The 20400-nt window shown below is 40.9% G+C and overlaps 1 non-coding gene across 1 annotated transcript; it reads right to left on the bottom strand.

Annotated features, from left to right (window-relative positions):
• Positions 1–9385: 9385 nt before the first annotated feature.
• On the bottom strand, positions 9386–9460 carry Trnat-ugu (transfer RNA threonine (anticodon UGU)). The gene has a single exon. It is a non-coding gene; the product is annotated as a tRNA-Thr (tRNA).
• Positions 9461–20400: the final 10940 nt, after the last annotated feature.

The following is a 20400-nucleotide window of genomic DNA, read 5'->3' as shown; positions in this document are numbered from 1 at the left end:
TTCTCGCTTTCCGCGTCTGGGTTCCGGGGTTCGATTCACGGCGGGGTCAGGGATTTTGTCTGCCTCGTGATGGCTGGGTGTTGTGTGATGTCCTTAGGTTAGTTAGGTTTAAGTAGTTCTAAGTTCTAGGGGACTGATGACGATAGATGTTAAGACCCATAGTGCTCAGAGTCATTTGAACCATTTGTCGAACTTTGGGGTATTCGGTTCGGAGCTGTTATGGAGATACGTCAGACAATAGACCGCTCCATTCGAACTACATATACAACTGCCGTAGTTAGGGGTATCTTGCTCTTTCGACATCACTGGCGATGGCTTATATACATGAGCTGTTCAAAAAATATCCGACCTTTTTTAATTGTTGAAATCAACAATGGTATCAGGGCGCGCATGCGCTCATGTTTTCAGGCATATTTAGCACACATACCTGATTTTCTCCACTACTTTGGAACGCTTGCAAGTGGTACACGTTGGATTTAGTATTCTGAGCAAAATGACGTCTTTACATCACATTTGGCTCCAAGCTTGGCAATTCTCAAGTTGAAACCATCGTGTGTTTGTGGACAAAGTAATGGGTACTGCAGGGCTAAAGGAGTGGTACAACCATTTCAAAGGTAGCCGCTAATCAATGAAGACAGAAGCCAGTTAAGGTACGCCCGCAATATCCGCAAATCAGGTCGTTACTGATCCCGCAATATTGCTGGTGAAGCAGAATGGACGAATCACTATCAGAGAAGTTGCAGTCTAATCTAAAAGCCGTAAAGTCAACTAAATAACTAGGTGTTACAATAACTAACGTCCGCCCGCGGTAGCTGAGTGGTCAGCACGACAGACTGTCAATCCTAAAAGACCGGGTTAGATTCCCGGCTGGGTCGGAGATTTTCTCCGCTCAGGGACTGGGTGTTGTGTTGTACTAATCATCATTTCATCCCCATCGACGCGCAAGTCGCCGAAGTGGCGTCAAATCGAAAGACTTGCACCAGGCGAACGGGCTACCCGATGGGAGGCCCTCGTCACACGCCATTATTATTATACAATAACGAACAACTTAAATTGGAAAGAACACATAGAAAATGTTGCGGTTAAGGCTAACCAAAGACTGAGTTTTATTGGCACGACACTTATAAAACGTAACAGACCTACAAAGGAGACTGCCTACACTACGCTTCTCCGTCCTCTTTTAGAATACTGCTGGAAGATGTGGGATCCTTACAAGATAGGACTTACGGAGTAGATCGAAAAAGTCCAAAGAAAGGCAGCACGTTTTCTATTATCGCGAAATATGAGAGAGTGTGTCACACAAATGATACTGGATTTGGGCTGGACATCATTAAAAGAAAAGCGTTTTTCGTTGCGACAGTATCTTCTCACGAAATTCCAATCACCAACTTTTTCCTCCGAATGCGAAAATATTTTGTTGACACCGACCTACGTAGGTAGAAACGACCACAACGATAAAATAAGGGAAGTCAGAGCTCGTATGGAAAGACACAGGTGATCATTCTTTCCGGGTGCTATGCGAGATTGGAATAATAGAGACTTGTGAAGGTGGTTCGATGAACCATCTGCCATGCACTTAAATGTGACTTGCAGAGTATCCATGTAGATGCAAGTATAGGTGGTCACATTTTTACTATCCCCTGTATGTGCATATCGCTTCACACGACCTTTGTTACCTCAATGTCGATATCGGCATCATTTTCGAAATATGTGAGCTTACTTATATTATCTGTAATGTTAATATACAACAGGAACAATAAGGCTCCCAACACACTTCCCTCTGGCACAAGTGGTTACTTTTACACGTATAGATGAACTCTCCATTTAGGATGAGATGATGTGTCCCCCCTACAAAAATGTTTTATTGGCCGTACTTTATACGATGCAGGGAAACGGTCAACTACAATTGTTGTTTACTGTGCGGTAACCTCTAGCGTATCAGAAGCAGTTTAGGAACATTTTTTCAAATGAGTATACGCACTCGTATTTCGGCAGGTGCACAGTTTTGCCATTTCAATTTTTGCACGTTTTTACAGATACCTTTTCGAAAATTTCGAGCAAAACAAATCGAAATCTTTATTACATCACGAAACAATGAAGAAGCAAATGCGGGTTTGTTCGCAAGCCCGATGCTTTATCTGGTACAAGAAACATTGATTTTAATAAAGTAGCTGTCGATAGGTTTTTTTCGTTGCTAACAAATTTAACTGACAATCACAAACTAATGACTTCTCAAATAACTAATTGTGATGAAACAGGCGTCTCTGTTAATGCTAAAAACCAATCGAACATCGCAGCTTGCAAAGGGAACCGTCCAGTGCGATCGTTAACCTCTGCAGAAAGGGGCGAAACTGCAACCATCCTCATTAGTACGTCAGCAAGCGGAGCTGACATTCCTCCTACGATTATTTTTCCACTAAAGAAGAAGCAGAAAGAATTTGAGTTAGGACTGACAGCAGGAGATTGCGCTGAGGTCCACAGCACCGCATGGATGGCCACAGAGTCATTCTTTGTATGGTTTCCACAATTAGTGGTATTTTCTAAGACATCAAAGCACGTCCCAGTTCTCCTTATATCAGATGGCCACTCAGCTCATACCACGAACAATGACGTTATGGACTACGCGAGGGAGAGTGGCGTTTCTTCACCACCACATTGCTCTCACAGACTTCAGCCGCTTGATGTTTGTTTTATAAATCCTCGTTATAGTGATCAGCTTCGAAAATGGCTGCGAAGCCACGCAGGGAAAGTCGTAACTATCTTTCAAATTTCAACGCTTTTTGGTTCAGCTTTCGTCTAAAGCGCAACAATGAAAACCGCTATTAAAGGTTTCGAAGCTACTGCAATATGGCCCACGGACCCATCCATATTCAAGACACACACTTCCTATCGGCACACACAACTGACAGCGGACGTGATAGGCCGTCAGATGAAGGGGTTATTATATCTGAACAATTGGAATTGCCTCCAACTAGCACACCAGCTGAAAAAGACGACTCAAACGGGCTGGATAATCAACGGGACGAGGTTTCAGCGAATTGTTACAATGAACTGCCGCCTAAGAATAACAAAGTTATTGGGGCTAATTGTTCTAATCTTGGGTGCTCTTGGATGACAACTGACAACACAACCTCCTCATTTCATATTTCACCTGAGATTCTGATTTTCTTGTCAAAAGTTAACGAAAGCAAGAAAAGAGCGAGACTGAAAAGGGGGAACTACGTTGTTTTAACTGATTCGCCGTACAAAAAAGAGTTAAAAGTCATTAATGGGAGAAATAGAAAAAAGAACTTTGACAAAGAAGAAAGAGCAAACAGAAAACTTTTTGCGAAAGAGAATAAAATTAAGAACTCAAAAACGAGAGAAAGAGCCTGAAGATAAATGGAAGAAAGGAGTAAGAATACTATACTAACGAGAGTGATTATGACGTAAGTTCTGACTGTCAGTGTGTATATTGTGGTGGGTTATATTCAAAATCAGTTGGAGGTTGGGTCGCTTGTTCCACGTGCAAAAAATGGACACACGATTCTTGTGCAGGAATAGATAGCGAAGATGATGAGTGTCTCCCCGTGTGTGAATTTTGTAAACAGCCTCAAGAAAAGGATACGATACATGAAAACTGTAGTTTGACATTAATACTCACTTTAAACTAAAAAAAATACCGAGCAAGCCAATATTTTCTGCATTTCGGATAATTTTATACGTTTTTGTAATCACTTGTATTTACCACCCCATTCTGCCGCGTGCAAATGATATAAATTTCTGTTTTTGAGTGAGAAAATATTGTTGTTTTATTTTATGGCAATGTTCTTATATTTTTGTGATTAATACATCATAATGTGTTCATATAAAAATTTGTAACTCTCTTATTTATCAATTTTGTACATTTAATCAAAGTTTTCAACTGTGTACCCCATTATACCTTGGATTCCCCAACGTGTCGGATAAGAAAGATAAAAATACAATCACTACTCGTTTCTTCAACGACAATTTAAGCTGTGTTCTGTGGTTCCTCCCAGAGTTCATCACGATATATTCCGAAAAAAATCATAGTTAACGAACGTTATAAATTGCTCTAGAAACGAAGGCAATCCCAGTTAACATTTAATAAGGCCACTGGTATCCTTCGAAATGCAACTAATCAAAGTAATGCAGAACGTCGTGGGTCACAGCGGATGGGTGGAATCGAAATATGACATTTACCCACGATCGCTTCTTTTTGTCAATTTGTGCCATTAATTTCTCTGCTCCCTAATCTGATTTCGTATCTCCCCATCAGCTATTCGATCAAAACTTTTTTTAGCATTCTTCTACACCACCACATTTCGGAAGTTTCTAGTCGTCTCCTGTTTGGGGAACCAGGCATGTTAACTGCTGATTCGCAATATATTTATTCCGAAAGGCAAAAGGAACCCTGAAAACAATGAAAATAATTTTGTTTATTGGTGACTGTACCAGTTTGATTTACACTTAGTGCGAATATGAAAGTATTTTATTCCAAATCCTTATTTGAAGGTACTAAAATGTCGGTTTAAATGGCAGCTTGCTATGTAAGACATGCCCACTTGTTTCTCTGTGCCATCTCTTCTTTGAGATGATAAGCCTAGGGACATTTTACCCGTAGTTTTTGAGCTTTCACCTATTGAATACATTTTTTCTTGTCTCGTACTCAGTTGTTTGCTACAGTAATAACGTTTCTGAACAAAACAAATGCCAAGATCTACCCACAAAGTTTTCGAGAGAAGTTCTAGAAGACTTGCAAGAAATAAAAAAGTAAATATCATGAAACAAATGTTATGTTTTTGTACAGCATGCATACTATTGGAAAGTGAAAGAAACTATGAATTTAAATGAGTGCATGTACGACGTTAAGTGCAATGCAACTTTAAATTTTCCGTAACTTTTCTAACTAAATGTACCTTTCCTCTCAAACCATTTATCCCAGAACCATGGAATTCTAACGGTCAGTTTTCTTACTCGAGGGCATGAAGAGTCGAGGGATATGAAAGGGAAGCAGTGGTTGGGAAGGGAGTGAGACAGGGTTGTAGCCTATCTCCGATGTTATTCAATCTGTTTGCTGAGCAAGCAGTAAAGAAAACAAAAGAAAACTTCGGAGTAGGAATTAAAAACCATGGAGAAGTTGTATTATAATGAACACTATGGTCTTTTTATTTTTGAAATTTGCCTGCAAAACCTCTCTTTCAAAATTTTTCTAAAAATTTCAGTATTAATATATTATTCATGAAAAATTGTCAGCTTGTTGGAAAACAGTGGAAATGCATGTAAGTAATGTTTTGTGTTTTACCGTTAATATAACACAACTTAGAATAAGGATCATATAAATAGATCAGTTAACATGGTGGAGATGGAAGATACGTTCTCACCGTGAATATTGTGTTTAAAAACAAATGAATATTTTCAAATCAACAGCTCATTTCATGAAGTCATAACTAGAAGTGAATAATCTCCACAAAAATTGGTAAGTTAATTACTTTGGTGCAAGAAAGTCTCCATCATTAAGGAGAACGATGTTTTCAATAACTTGCCGGCAGCCACAAAAAGCTTTACTACTGACAGATTTCAGTTTACGAGGAGCCTAAAGGATTTCTTGCTAACCATCTCTTCCGACACCATTAATGAATTGAATTATTTATTAGAACTAGCGCGCGCGCGCGATTGAGAGTGTGTGTGTGTGTGTGTGTGTGTGTGTGTGTGTGTGTGTGTGTGTGTGTGTTAGAGAGAGTGAGAGAGAGAGAGAGAGAGAGAGAGAGAGAGAGAGAGAGAGAGAGAGAGAGAGAGAGAGAGAGAGAGAGAGAGAGAGAGAGAGAGAGAGAGAGAGAGGGGGGGGGGGTCAAATAATACGTGTACAATCAGAAGTGTGACTAAATTTTCATTCCTCGTTCATGATCAGTCCATTTGCGGTCTGTGGATAGTAAATTAGCATATTATTTTCCCATTGAGTATCTCCCCATTATGGATCAATTTCAATGGAAAGTACATATAATCTAACCCTCTTGTCTGCCCCACTTCTGTTGAAGGTTACACATCACACAAATACCTTGTTGTTGTTGTTGTTGTTGTCTTCAGTCCACAGACTGGTTTGATGCAGCTCTCCATGCTACTGTATGGTCTGGAAGCTTCATCTCCCAGTACCCACTGCAACCTACATCCTTGTGAATCTGCTTAGTGTATTCATCTCCTGGACTCCCTCCTCGATTTTTACCCTCCACGCTGCCCTCCAATATTAAATTCGTGATCCCTTAATGCCTCAGAACGTGTCCTACCATCCGACCCCATCTTCTAGTCAAGTTGTGCCACAAAGTTCTCTTCTCCCGTATCCTATTCAATACCTCCACATTAGTTATGTGATCTACCCATCTAATCTTCAGCATTCTTCTGTAGCACCACATTTCGAAAGCTTCTATTCTCTTCATGTTCAAACTATTTATTGTCCATTATTCACCTCCATACGTGGCTACACTGCATACAAATACTCGGAGAAAAGACTTCCTGATACCTAAAGCTATACTCGATGTTAGCAAATTTTTCTTCTTTAGAAACACTTTTCTTACCATTGACAGTCTACATTTTATATCCTCTCTACTTCGACCGTCATCAGTTATTTTGCTCCCTAAATAGCAAAACTCCTTTACTACTTTAAATGTCTCATTTCCTAATCTAATTCCCTCAGCATCACCCACCTTAATTCGACTACATTCCATTATCCTCGTTTTGCTTTTATTGATGCTGATCTTATATCATCCCTTCAGGACACTTCATTCTGTTCAGCTACTCTTCTAGGTTCTTTGCTGTCTCTGAATTACAAAGTCATCGGCAAACCTCAAGGTTTTAGTTTCTTATCCATGGATTGCTAAACCACGTATCGCGAACAAAATACTATTTAACACCGAAACAATGATATTAGCTGACAATGGGCACAGACTTTAGTCAATGGGCACTGTTGAAAATTTGTGCCAGACCAGGATTAGCACCCGAGTCCCCTGGTTACGAGGGAGAGGCAATGATCACTGTGTCCGAATTACACAGTGGTCAACAGAATAGCACGAACTGCCCGAGCATGCCGTTCGTTAGATCCAAATTCTCAATTTCTCCATAGACTGCTAATGCACTGCTCCTTGAACATAATCCTCCTCCCTTTAATTATACAGTACATGGCCAAAAAAACAGACACCGAATATATGCAAACTTGGCCTTACGAACATTGCAGACGTCGTCTATGTAACACACGTCAAACTTCAAAGAATTTACCAATTCGTTGCATTGTTTACTATAGACCACAAATCAAGTAACGTAAAAAAAGCACTGCGTCTATTGAGATCATGATTCAGAGTTAAAAAAAACTAATAAGTCGCCTACATATTGCAGTTGCTGCCGAAAGAGGAGAACCATTATTTTCCCACAAAAGGAAATATAGTTAAAATTACGCTTCTATTTCGGTTAGTTTATGCGGTTACTAAAATTTGCAGTGAACGTTACATAGTGGACTCTACCCTCCCCCCACCAGAAACGTAGTTATCGTGGCTGTTGTGAGACTTTTGTACACAGTTAGAGAAAGTGTGTTAAATGTGGCGCGGACGGAAACGCTAGGCTACGCTACAGGGCAATCTGCTCGCACAACGTTTAGTCGGCATTCATAATCGTTGGCGTAAACAACTCTCAATCAAATTACCACCTTCCAACCTAACTTAGATCTCGGGCTACACTACCAATCGGCCTGTCATCACAACCAAAAATTCATTGAGGGGTGTGGGGGGATTTCCTGTAGCTCTCTCTAATGTATCTCTAGGCAAAACTGCCAGTTTTGTCAGACTCAACAGCAAGATTTACCAATGGTAAACACTTTTGAGACGGCTCGTAATTTTAGAATAGTCCTCTTCGTCTTACTTGGCATAAATTGTTCGCTGGCGTCCCAGCAGCTAGCTCCCTCAGTGTCTGCTTCTGCCATCGCACCACGCTAGTCTGCTGTTGTCCTAGCAGACCGAACGCACCGCACATCCGATACCTTCGGAACCACTCACTGGCCAGTTAGCAACTGAGCGGAACACTGTTTACATCGTGAAAGGAAAACTATGCAAAGATGTACACTTAAATGGCACGACTGAGTAGCACACACACAGTAATATCTGAGGAATGTCCTTCGACACGCGCAGAACGAAAGTCTTCTCGCGAACGTACAGCGTCTCTGAAAAAAAATCTCGTGACTATATTCCGGCGTTACGGCCAGGTTCTCATACAAATGAGCAAAAAAGGGTACATTTGAAATTCTTTTTGAGACAATGAAAATACATTCGAAAGATCTGTTTGGGAATTACGAGTGATAATACTATGAGCTTAATTTTAGATTTTCAATAAAAAATGGCGCCCGTAATTATGATTTGATCAAGGGCCTGCGAGACTGGAGTACGCAGAGCGCGTGCAGTGTGGCACCTCATATGTTACCTGAATTCAAAAATGGGTAACATCAGTTGATACTACATTATTCCTCTGAAATTGAAAATGGATAACATCAGTCGATAAAACATAAAATTTATGGGAGCGTATACCTAACCGCAATGAAACAACCTTAAATTTAACGATACAGTGCTAATTCGAACTTTGAGTTCGATTTTTGAGGGTTTGTTTCACTCCTTATGCCTACACAAAAATTAGTTAATATTAACAAATGTCATATTATAGCTATAAGTTCCTAAGAAAAGTGTTTACTTTTAGGGGTCAGAGGTAGATGTTAAGAGAACGAACCACTTTTAATTTATGCTGCATGCCGTTCTGAGAAAATAGTTACCCGAAAAAAATGTGTTCAAAGTTTAGGGAAAACATTTAGTTATATTATTACTTCGATTTGCATGAACTGAGTGTTACATATATATTTTTAATGTCGCTGAAAACGAATCTGAAGTCAGATTTTCAATATTCAAAACAGCTAATCCAATACGGAGGGCAACCGATTATGTTTTGACCAATTTTTACCAAAAATGTATTTTCGTTATTTACGTTTAGTCTGCAAGTCAAGGAGTATTTATCAACCCTTCCTCTACCTCTGATTGTTCCTAGACAGCAACTTCCTGTTCTTCTTGGCAGGAAAAGCCGATCTGTCAAAGCTGGATATGCAGCACTCGGCAGCCTGCACTTGATATTCGTCCGTATTTTCGGTGAGTATGTTTGCATGCATTCTGCAGTATGAATCATTTTGAGCACGTGCGACACGGGACGAGTTATCATCTACATCTATATGGATACCCTGCAAAACACATTTAAGTGCCTGGCAAAGGGTTCATCGAATCACCTTCACAACTGATAATTAATTGAAACCCTCAGCTGCCGACAGGTGTTGTTGATATACTTCGATGGGGACAGCTGAAAAGTGTGCCCCTACTGGGACTCGAACCCAGAATCTCCTGCTTACAAGGCAGACGCTCAATCCATCTGAGCCATCGAGGGCACACATGAACAGCACGACTGCAGGAATTTATCCCTCGCACGCTTCCCGTGAGACTCACATCCCCAACCGTCCACAATCCGCATACGTAATGTACTTAATAGGTATTTGTCCATCCACTCATTACTGGCTCACACTAAGGTGACGATTCCCGTAAGAGTTCCGGCAACCTGTGCGCATTCGCACAGACGAAGGTCAATGGCTGGGTAACGTTTAACCATAGATATGAAGATAGTAACTGCTCTCGAAAGAACAGGCGCCACTGACGACCTTGCAACTCTTCTAGAATACATGATAAACCGGCCGATGTGGCCGAGCGGTTGTAGGCGCTTCAGTCGGGAGCCACGCGACCGCTACGGTCGCAGGTTCAAATCCTGCCTCGAGCATGGGTGTGTGTGATGTCCTTAATTTAGTTAGGTTTAAGTCGTTCTAAGTTCTAGGAAACTGATGACCTCAGATGTTAAGTCCCAAAGTGCTCAGAGCCATTTGAACCATCAGTCCCTATGTTTACACACTACTTACAGTAACTTATGCTAAGGACAACACACACACAACCATGCCCGAGGGAGGACTCGAACCTCCAACAGGGGGAGCCGCGCGAACCGTGACAAGGCGTTGGACACATGGCGGGTACCCCGCGTGGCTCATGGCAGCCGTGACACTGCTTCAAACAATGGACTGTAGAAACTTTTGTAAAGCACGGATTAAAAAAAAAACTTTCTGTTACAAGAGTCTAGACAAGTACACCTTTAAAAAATGCAACTACAAAGAAATTGAATTTTCGAACGTTTTGAATGAGAACCTGTCCTTATGGAACACCGTTGATCAAATGTCACAGGGATTATATACTCAGGTTTCACATGTGGATTAACACTTTCTAATCAATATCCGGAATGAGCAGGGCTTAAAACTTTGAAGAGTTAAATTTCAAGGGCCGGTCTCTTGTATGCAAATAGTTTCACAGTAGAAATTTCTCTAGTTTTATTTATTAATTAATTTATTTATTTTTTGCTGTAGGTAAAGAAGGATAGCATTGTGAGGAGGGGGAAGGGGGGGGGGGAGGAATCTTGCATCTCCCACCTTGGAATTCTCAGTACAGAATTTTTATTAATTACGAGATTCTTAGCCACTTGCAGAAGTGATTTCGAGTGATTCTGCAAAACTTTTCCTTTAGCCAATCGTAGCAACTATAGGATTCCGTTCCTGCTGCATGACATGTCTCGGAACTTAAACTGACCAACTCATTTGCATAAAGAGCTAGCTTATCATCCGCTTCTTTACTTGCGTAGACCGTTCATGGTCTGCAAAGAATTTTTTTCTTTAATCGTTTTTTTATGTCTTTTATAAACTGCAACACTTTCTAAACTTTCTAAACTTAGCGCCGTTGAAGCATGGTCTTTTACTGAATGATCAAAAAGCAATGCTGACAGCTGGAGTCCAAGGTTTTTGTTAATCAAGCCGTTTGTATTCTTGTGGTGATATCTCCGTACAGTCTTTCATTCCCTAACGCATATTTCTTTATATCTAATTGAGAAGTGAAATACCGGTTTTCATAGATGCAGATTTAAAATATTTTAATATAACGCAATAAATATTTCATTAAAATTTTCATCCCCTTATGCTCGAAGTTCCAAAACCAGAAAAACACGTAGTTTTTAAAAATTGTAACATATTAGCCGAATACGAATTGTCAGATATATTTAGCAATCCTTTCATAATGAACCATTTTCTGAAACATCTCACACCCTTTAGGGGTTGGGTTTTCAAAAACAATTAAACACGTATTCTTCTATTTAGAGCCGAGGAGCCAAATTCAAATCTTCATCCATTTAATTCTAAAAATGCTTTCATAGTGAAATATTTCATAAAACATTACATCCCCTATTTCACTCTATTAGTGAGTTAAATTTCCAAAAGCAACGAAACACATTTTTTTTACATCCAACCGAGATGTCAAATACCTATTTTCATAGATGTAGCTATAAAAATGCTTCAGTAGTTCTTTAATAATGATTTATTTTCAAAAAACCTTCACTAATTATTTTATCCCCCAATGGAAGAATTTCGGAAAATGCTAAAAACCTGTTTCTTTTTTGTATCTGACTGAGACACCAAATGTCAATTTTCGTAGTTTTGTAGTTATAGCTTCAATAGGGACATAGGGACATATTTAAAAAAAAAGACTTTCAACCCATGTTTCACCCCCATAGGAGTGAAATTTCGAACAATCTCTTCTTAAATGATGCTTTCAGCGTAAGATTTACACCTTCATCAAATTTCAAGTCCGTATACTTTGCAGGTTGGGCTGGAAGGCTATGGGTCAGTGAAACCTGTGCCCCTATTGCACCTTCTTGGAGGTTGTAGTTCCAAAAACAGTGAAACACGTAGTTTTCAATAACACAATATTCATAGATTTCGCTTTAAAAACTCTTTCGCACTGAAATACTTTCATAAAACATTACATCCTATATTCCACCCTCTTAATCGTTGAATGTATCAAAAACAGGTTTTCATATATTTCATGAAACATTTCATCCTCTGTGATATGGGGTATGGTAGTGACACACCAAAATCACAATAGTAATCCGTTGTAGTTGCTACATATTTTATTACAATCAAAAGCATTATAAAATCACAAGGCCAGATCAGTTGGACAAATAATAAATAAATTTCGTTAAGTGGAACGAGACCCGTAAAACTTGAAATTTGAATATGACTAGGTATATATACTTAGGTAAAGCTTTACTTAAATAGCACAAATGTCCATAAAATTCATAGCAGAACTCTCACTACTTGCAATCAGGGGAGAAACAGATTAAGCGTAAAAATACAGATATTTAACGTTCGGCTTGCCAACTTCCCTAAACAAAACTGTATAAAAATGACTAAAACAATTAAGGGGGTCCTTTAATTTTGACTAAAAGGACCTTCAAATTTACTTACTCAGTTGATTAATCAACAATATTCTTAGAATGATTACAACTAGAACATGACTATATGACAATACCCTTAAAATAAGGTTGCTTCAATATTTCGTGTGATTTGGCGATAGACGCGAGCAGACCAAGGATTCAAATCAATACAAGAGATCCACGAGGCAGAGAATTACATAGAAATATACTCAACATGGCAATGCAATTGAACTTTGGATGCTATAGTTCAGCACCGGAAAGATGGAATCACGCAAAAGTGACAACATAACCCAAGATGTAAAGGAGAGGACATGGCCTCAAATATCTCTCTGCCGCCGTGGTGCTCTGCTCCCAGTATGCTAGCGTCGACCGCTGCCAGTTATCTCTAACACAACACACATCAAGAGCAGACAATTTTCTGAGACATAAACTACACAACCCTATCTGGAGAACAGGTGAGCAATACAACTGGACTGAAACCAATGAGCCTCCGTGAGTTACTTGGCCAGTGCCAGCCCTTAAACTTTGATTAATAAGATCGCTAAAAATCATACCGAAGTTAAGATGACGAGACTTATCTCCAGGTTCGCCATATTAGTGGCAGAGACAATGAATTGGCGACGCTCTTATCCGTATGTTCGCGGCAGAGTCTGGGGAAGGCAAGGGCCACGTGGAGCCGGATCTGGGGGTCAATTTCCTTCTCTCCGAGACACCCGGCTTCTTCTGCGACTTAGCCGGCAAACAGGCCGAGGACCCCGGGTGGGGACCGATTCGGCAGCAGTTGGCGGATGGCGAGGTCTTCGGGGGGTGGGGTGGGTGGGGGGTGTCTTGTGTAAAGGGGAAGACAACCGTGGTGAAGGGAAGGTCTGTATTCCACAGGAACGAGTTAGCATGGCACTCAGATATTTCCACGATTCGGCGGTAGGGGATCATTTGGGGTTCTACAAGACCTTGAACAGAGTTCGGGAACACATGTTTTGGCCCAACCTATATGGCGATGGCATGCGATTTGTTGGCAACTGTGTCCAGTGTAAGCGCGGTAAGCCCGATGTTGGGCCGCACAGAGAACTACTACAGTCGGTTAGCGAGCAGTGCCCTCTGGACCGCGACTCAAAGATCGAAACATCGATCGACGGAAACTGGCGCCAGAAACGCACCAGCTCACTCTATTTCATCCCCTTAGGGGTTGAACTTCCAAAAACACGAAAATACGTATTTTCTTATTTGTAACCTTGAAGTCAAATACCAATTTTCGTAGATATAGCCTTAAAAATACTTCCATAGTCCTTCCATAATTTTTTATCTCAAGATAAAATGTTCACCTACTATTTCACCTCATAGAGGTTAAATTTCCAATAATACTGGAACACATATTTCTTTATTTCTGACCTAGAAACCAGATACAAATTTTCGTCTGCCTAGCTTCAAAATTACCTTAATAGCTACATGTTTCAAAAATCCTTTCATTTCCTGTGTATCCCCCTTAGAGGTGGAATTTCGAAATATGCAGTATAAGCGGTATAAGATCAACAACCTTTCAAAATCTCAAGGTTTATTTTCCTTGGCGGTCTGGACTGTGTGAATTTCATAGTAATGGCCTCCACACACACACACACACACACACACACACACACGCACACACACACACACACACACACACACACACACACACACACACACCACTAACAATGCCACCACCACCTCCTGGGGAAATTTCTGCAGACGCCCTTGTTCCACTGCAGTCATATTCTGCCGACGACCTACATTTAGCAGCGTGGGAGGGATAGTGTCGTGCAACAGACAGTATACTCAGTAGACAACGAACTGTTCGTTGTGAAATCAGGGACATAGGAACCGAGACTGACACAGAAGGTGCTGAAGGTGAAGCACACTAGACTCGTGTCTACCACGGCTTCAAATAGTATCGATTTACTATGAACGGAAGTTCCGAAAAGTGAGCAAGTAATTTTACAGTAAATTCAGTACCGATGGTGAGGATATACAACGAAAAACATTTCTATAATATTTCAGAAATAATGAAACATTCCACTCAAGTCGCGCGGCAGAAAACGCAATGGATATGCTTGCACTTAAGACGGAAGGCCCCACGTGCTTACGCAGGCTTACGACAGATCGCAAAATTCGGCAGTAGGCGTAAGCCAACCTCTTGTGCTGCCATCTGTTATTGATGCCAGGCATCAAGGTCTCAGTAGTTCGACCATCCACTGGAGAGCAGTTGCTTTATAAGTACTCCGTCTTCAGGCCACGAGTGACCTACTGGGACAGCACCATCCGACCGCCGTGTCATCATCTGTGGAGGATGTGAACAGGAGGGGCGGGGATCAGCACACTTTTCTCCCGGTCGTTATGATGGTTTTCTTTGACCGGAGCCGCTACTATTGGGTCGAGTAGCTCCTCGATTGGCATCATGAGGCGGCCTGGATGATCACCCGTGCCTTCAACGCCCGACAACGCACTTAACTTCGGTGATCTCACGTGAACCGATGCAACCTCCGCGGCAAGTCCGTTGCTGCAGATATTTTAGAGTAGTTGTTACGTTTCATAATTATCTAGTTTACGGGGAAAATGTAAAAAAGGCGATTGTCACCGAAGCTACAACTAATCTGAATTTCTGGTTAGTTATCAAGTGGTCTTATGTGCAAGCCTGATTTTTTCATCCTTTGCGGTGGGAATGATTCAAACCCGTCATGTTCTTCTTATGAGGTGTTCTATTTATTTTGCACACAATGATCGTTTGTAGTTGTGTTGAGTTACCACCTTGATAAATTTTTGGATGGCGCACGTATCATAACTGAGATCTGTGCTTGCGCTTAATGGCTGAAGGTCAATTAGCGTAATGAGTAGTAGCGAATGTTATAGTAACATGTTTGTAAATTATTTCAGGTAAATTACCTTAGTAGTGTAATATTATCAGTATACCAGTACAGTATGTCGGCCAATTACGTTAGTCATGGAATACTATCCGTATAAGACTATGTCACCTTGATGTCCCGGAATTTGCTTCAATTTTGGAATCCACGAAAGAACTGGAAATTTTCCTTTACACAGCTTTCCATATAATTTCTATTACAGTGATTCAGTCTTGTCTGTCACTCGACTTTTCTGACTGTGAAATAAATTCTATCGCTCATGTGCTTATTACCTCTTCGTGTTTCCATTTGCCGATATTGCGCATAAACACATACATATCTCAACGTTGCTATGTACATTGATGGAACGACACACTTTTCTGTGGCGACACTGCAGTTTAGAGATAGAAAAACCGATCAGTTAAAACGACATGGGTATTTTAGTTCTGAATAACCGATGTCTTTCGGTATTTGTTTGCTCTCGGTTATAACAAGTATCTTTTTATATTTTCCTGATAACCACGTAAAAACAGATATACCAATTAGCCACAGTTGTCGTAGTAAAATTTTTAGTTTTCAAATAAACCTTTTTTTAAAAAAGACGAGTAATTTTTATTCGTAAGATTTCCATAGCTCTTAAATACTGCGTTATTACAGAAAAAATGGGAAAAGTGATGTATGCCACTTTAATAACACTGCTGATAGAAACGAGCAACAAGTGAATTGGTCCAACATTGCCGAGACAATACTGTGCCTGTTATACAAGCAGTGCGCGAGAATGGACGCAGTTTCTCGCTGTTGTCGAACGTCAGTTGTAACACAGAATGGCACCATCTGGAAGCCTGGAAGTATTTTACGATATGCAGTACGAGTGAAGCACAATGGTCGATTTGGTCGACTTGCGACATCATACAAGGAAAAAAGTTAAAATTTTACAAATCATTCATAGTTCGGGATAAAAATAGAAAGTGCCTGATCTGCTGCCTGTGTCTACGTTATCTGGTTTTAGCCGTTAACACAGAAATTAAAACGAAAAAGAGAGTTCTCCTGCCGCAGTTTTCACTCTTTATCGCTGGATTATACGTAATGCCCGCATAGTGCTGTGATAACCGATTTAAATATAATTTTTGAGCAGAGTTCTAAAAACTAAAATCAGTAGGATAATACTGGCAGTTTTCTGTGGTATAGAAGTACTCGCTATATTTTGAGAGAAACAGCGAACAGCGGACAAAGTTTTATTGGACTATTTAATTTAAAGAAATTAGAATTATATTAATACCGTCAGTTGCTCACGGGCGTTGATAAATATCAACGTGGACAAGTGAAAATGTGTGCCACGACCGGGACTCGAACCCGGGATCTCTTGCTAAAATGACAGACGCTCTATGCATCTAGGCCACCGAGGGCACAGTGTATGGTTCGACTGCAGGGACTATCTCGCGCACGCCTCCTGCGAGACTCACATTCTTACCTTGAATGTCCATACACTACAGTCGTAGAGTCCCACTCCAACACACTCATTCCTCGTGGAAGACATGTCCATATCCATATAAGTATATGGTTCTGGCAACACCAGCCATGACCTTCTTCTGTGAAGATGCACAAGTATTCCCCGAACTGTTACGGGACTTGGTAAGAATGTGTTCCACGAGTAATGAATGTGTTGGTGTGGGACACTACGAATGTAGTGCGTGGACATGGAAGGTGAGAATGTGAGTCTCGCGGGAAGCGTGCGCGAGATAGTACCTGCAGTCACACTATCGTCTGTGCCCTCGGTGGCTCAGATGGGCAGAGAGCCTGCCATGTAAGCAGGAGATCCCGGGTTCGAGTCCCAGACAGGCACACATTGTCACCTGTCCCCGTTGATATATATCGACACCCGTGAGCAGCTGACGGTATTAATATAATTCTAATTTCGTTCTGGACGGCTGCAGGTCATCATAAATGTATTTGACGTTTTGATTCCATTTATCAAGAAACTGAGAAAGTAAAATTTTTTATCTTTGTTTGATTTCTACGTTTACAAGAGGAAATAATGTAAATAAAATACTGAAAATCGGTTATTACAAGAACTGGTATTGTGACGGGCTTTAACAATTAGGTTAAAGTGAGGCTGGGAAACTGACAAGAGCCGAAAACCAGTTGTTTGAGCGATAACCGACATTCCCACTGCTGTTGTGAGTGGTAAGATTGACGCGCAAGGACATCTAGAACAGTTTCTCAGAAAGGTTACTGCAACTCTGATGTTCTCAAAATGAACGGGCCAGCCATTGGCGTCCGCGAGGGGGAAGGGGAGGGGGAGGGGAGGAGGTGGGGAGGGGAGGATAGGCAAAAGGGCACTTTCACCCGTCGCCCCTAACCATCCTTGGAATCTGGAGTAAAGAGTTTTTATTCGTTACAGTATACTCATACTCTTCCAGATAAGAATTCTCCACAATACTGCTAAACCTTAGCTTTGACCAGTTGTAGCGCTTATAGAGTTAGGGTCTTGTAGCTTGATGCACCTCGTAACTGACCAGCTGATTTGTACACAGAGTGCCAGTCTCAGAATCATGCACTCCAGCCCCGACGCGCCTTCCCCCCTCCCCACCACTGGAAATATTTCTGCAGACTCCAGTCTGCCACTGTGAATATATTTTGATAACATCCTGGTTTTAATAGCATCGAAGGAACAGCATTGTGGAGTAAAGGGTAGACCTAGCACAGACCACACCATTCACAATGAAACGCATCACTTAGTAGATGGTGAAGTACTTTGAAGCTAGCCAGATAGAAACAGAACCTCCTGGCACTGTATCTAACCCAAATTCTAATCTTACACTAATCTCTTGTATGTACCTACCACGCCCTCAAAGAGCCAACGATTTACTATTATCAAAAGTTCCGAAAAATGAGGAAGAAATTGACCCACACTTTTTTCCGTTGTTCATTATTTCGATTACCCCATAAAGGGAATGGACTTGTAGCCACAGGTTACACAAGCGATAAATGGTTTAAAATACATAAAAAGAGATGACAATAGGAAACGATTTTTAAAAACACAATGATGCGGCTTTTACGATTTTTACAGGAAAAAGAAAATGGATGACAAAATAAAGGTTTTTCAAAAATATGCTGGTGGACAATATTGGGGATTTTTTATCTTTATAGATGACTAGCGGAAAAGCTTGGTGTTGACCAGGCATTTATTTACAGCTGTGCGTCCACGTCCGTACTATGCAGCGTCTGGCCTTGTCCTGAGTTTTTATGACGTTCTCCTGAAACATGTGTCGTACAATGATATAATTTTGTAGGTGCATTCAGCGTCATATGCGGATACTGTCTGCAAAATTTATTGCGAATATAGTAGCAAAGAAGTAACAAATTTAAATGTCACGAATGCTGTGATCCCCACACACTTGGGTGCAACCAATGTACACAGGATGCTTGGCTCGATCATTATGGCTACCATCACCGCTGGTCGAAATTGGACCAGCTGTGTCGACGTAGTGAAAATATAAATGTGCATAACATGGTAAACGTCCATTCTTTCTAGCCATCAGACCTGATCTACGATCAAAAATATCATGTAAAAGTGGTAGGGGCAACGGCCTTGCCGCAGTGGATACACCGGTTCCCGTCAGATCACTGAAGTTTAGCACTTTCGGGCGTGGTCGGCACTTGGATGGGTGACCATCCGGGCCGCTATGCGCTGTTTCCATTTTTCGGGTTGCACTCAGCCTTGCGATGCCAATTGAGGAACTACTCGACCGAATAGTAGCGGCTCCAGTCAAAGGAAACTACCACAACGAGTGGGAGAGCCAGCTCCTCCTCCACCCTCAGTGAGAATGACGTGGCGGTCGGATGGTCCTGATTGGCCACTTGTGGCCTGAACACGGAGTGCTTTCTTAAAGGAGTGCTCCCTACATAAAACTGACAGTCTAGGCTCAGGGACTGTCCACGGTAAATGCTGCATTGGACCTACGAATACTATTAAAATAACGGTTTGAGTTCTCTTTAGTTGTCCAATCATCTGAAGTGAGTCCTTATTGAAGTAAGCTGAAAAATAGATTTTATGTTAATGGTGGATAAATTTTATGTTAATGGCGGCAAATTAACTTTACCCTAATGACACACAAGGTCAATGCCGTTCTATCACGTAAAGTATTCTCAGATCGAAATGTTTTGCATTACCAAATCTCCAATGTAGATCCATCATACCGCAATTATAATTCTCTAAATAATTTGGAGCTACGTTCAATGCATATTTAAATGCATCTTTCAAAACAATACCAGAATTCTCATTAGATCATCATTATCAGTGCCTAGAGTATTCCTATTATTTCGTCTACCAAAAACCGCGTCTCACTATGGCTTTTTCAGTACGCTGTTTTGTTTTCCACTGCTGACAATAGAAACGATCTGGCAGATGTGACATTGTAGATGTCCAGTATGCGTGTCTTAATGCAAATAAACCGTCTGGAACATTTACCCTTGAACCTCCCTTGAATGGGATTTCATGGAACGTTATTACTTTCCTGTGTCCATTTCTATCACACCAGCTGATCGCCACGACTGGGGAGAGTGAGGAGGGGGTGGGGTGAAAGTTGGCAGCACTTTGAGTGGCAGAAACCTCACGTTTCCGTCATTTGTTTTCATAATGACGTAGTGCCAATTCGTCACATTGGACGCTTTTCTCTCGGAAACGTTTACATTCATCGTCTGGATATCAATGTCGCCTTCTGAGGTATGCAGTCGCACCACTCTGTACGAAATAGGTTCTAAGCTGATGCAGTCGACAAGTAACGTCGAAATATATCGTCACCTCGAAATATATCGACACCTCGAAATAAATCCACACCCAGAAATAAATAGCCAACCCGAAATAAATCGCAACCTCGAAATAAATCGACACCATGAAAAAAATCGAAACTTCGAAATAAATCGACACCTCCAAAAGACAGCTACATCGAAATGATTCGATATCCCGAAATATATCGACATCTAGACGCATTTTAGCTTATCATATAGATCGATATCTCGAATCTCACGGACCTCTCGAGATAAATCGAGGTATAGAAATATATCGATATCTTGAAATATATTGGTACCTAGTAATATAAAGATATCTCTAAAAATACAATATCTAGAAATTTATGGATTACTTGAGATATAGAGGTTT

The sequence above is a fragment of the Schistocerca gregaria genome, unplaced genomic scaffold (genome assembly GCF_023897955.1).
Source record: "Schistocerca gregaria isolate iqSchGreg1 unplaced genomic scaffold, iqSchGreg1.2 ptg000244l, whole genome shotgun sequence".
Classification (NCBI taxonomy): Eukaryota; Metazoa; Arthropoda; class Insecta; order Orthoptera; family Acrididae; genus Schistocerca; species Schistocerca gregaria.
The sequence above is the reverse complement of the archived record's forward strand: the minus strand, read 5'-3'. Positions and strand labels throughout refer to the sequence as shown.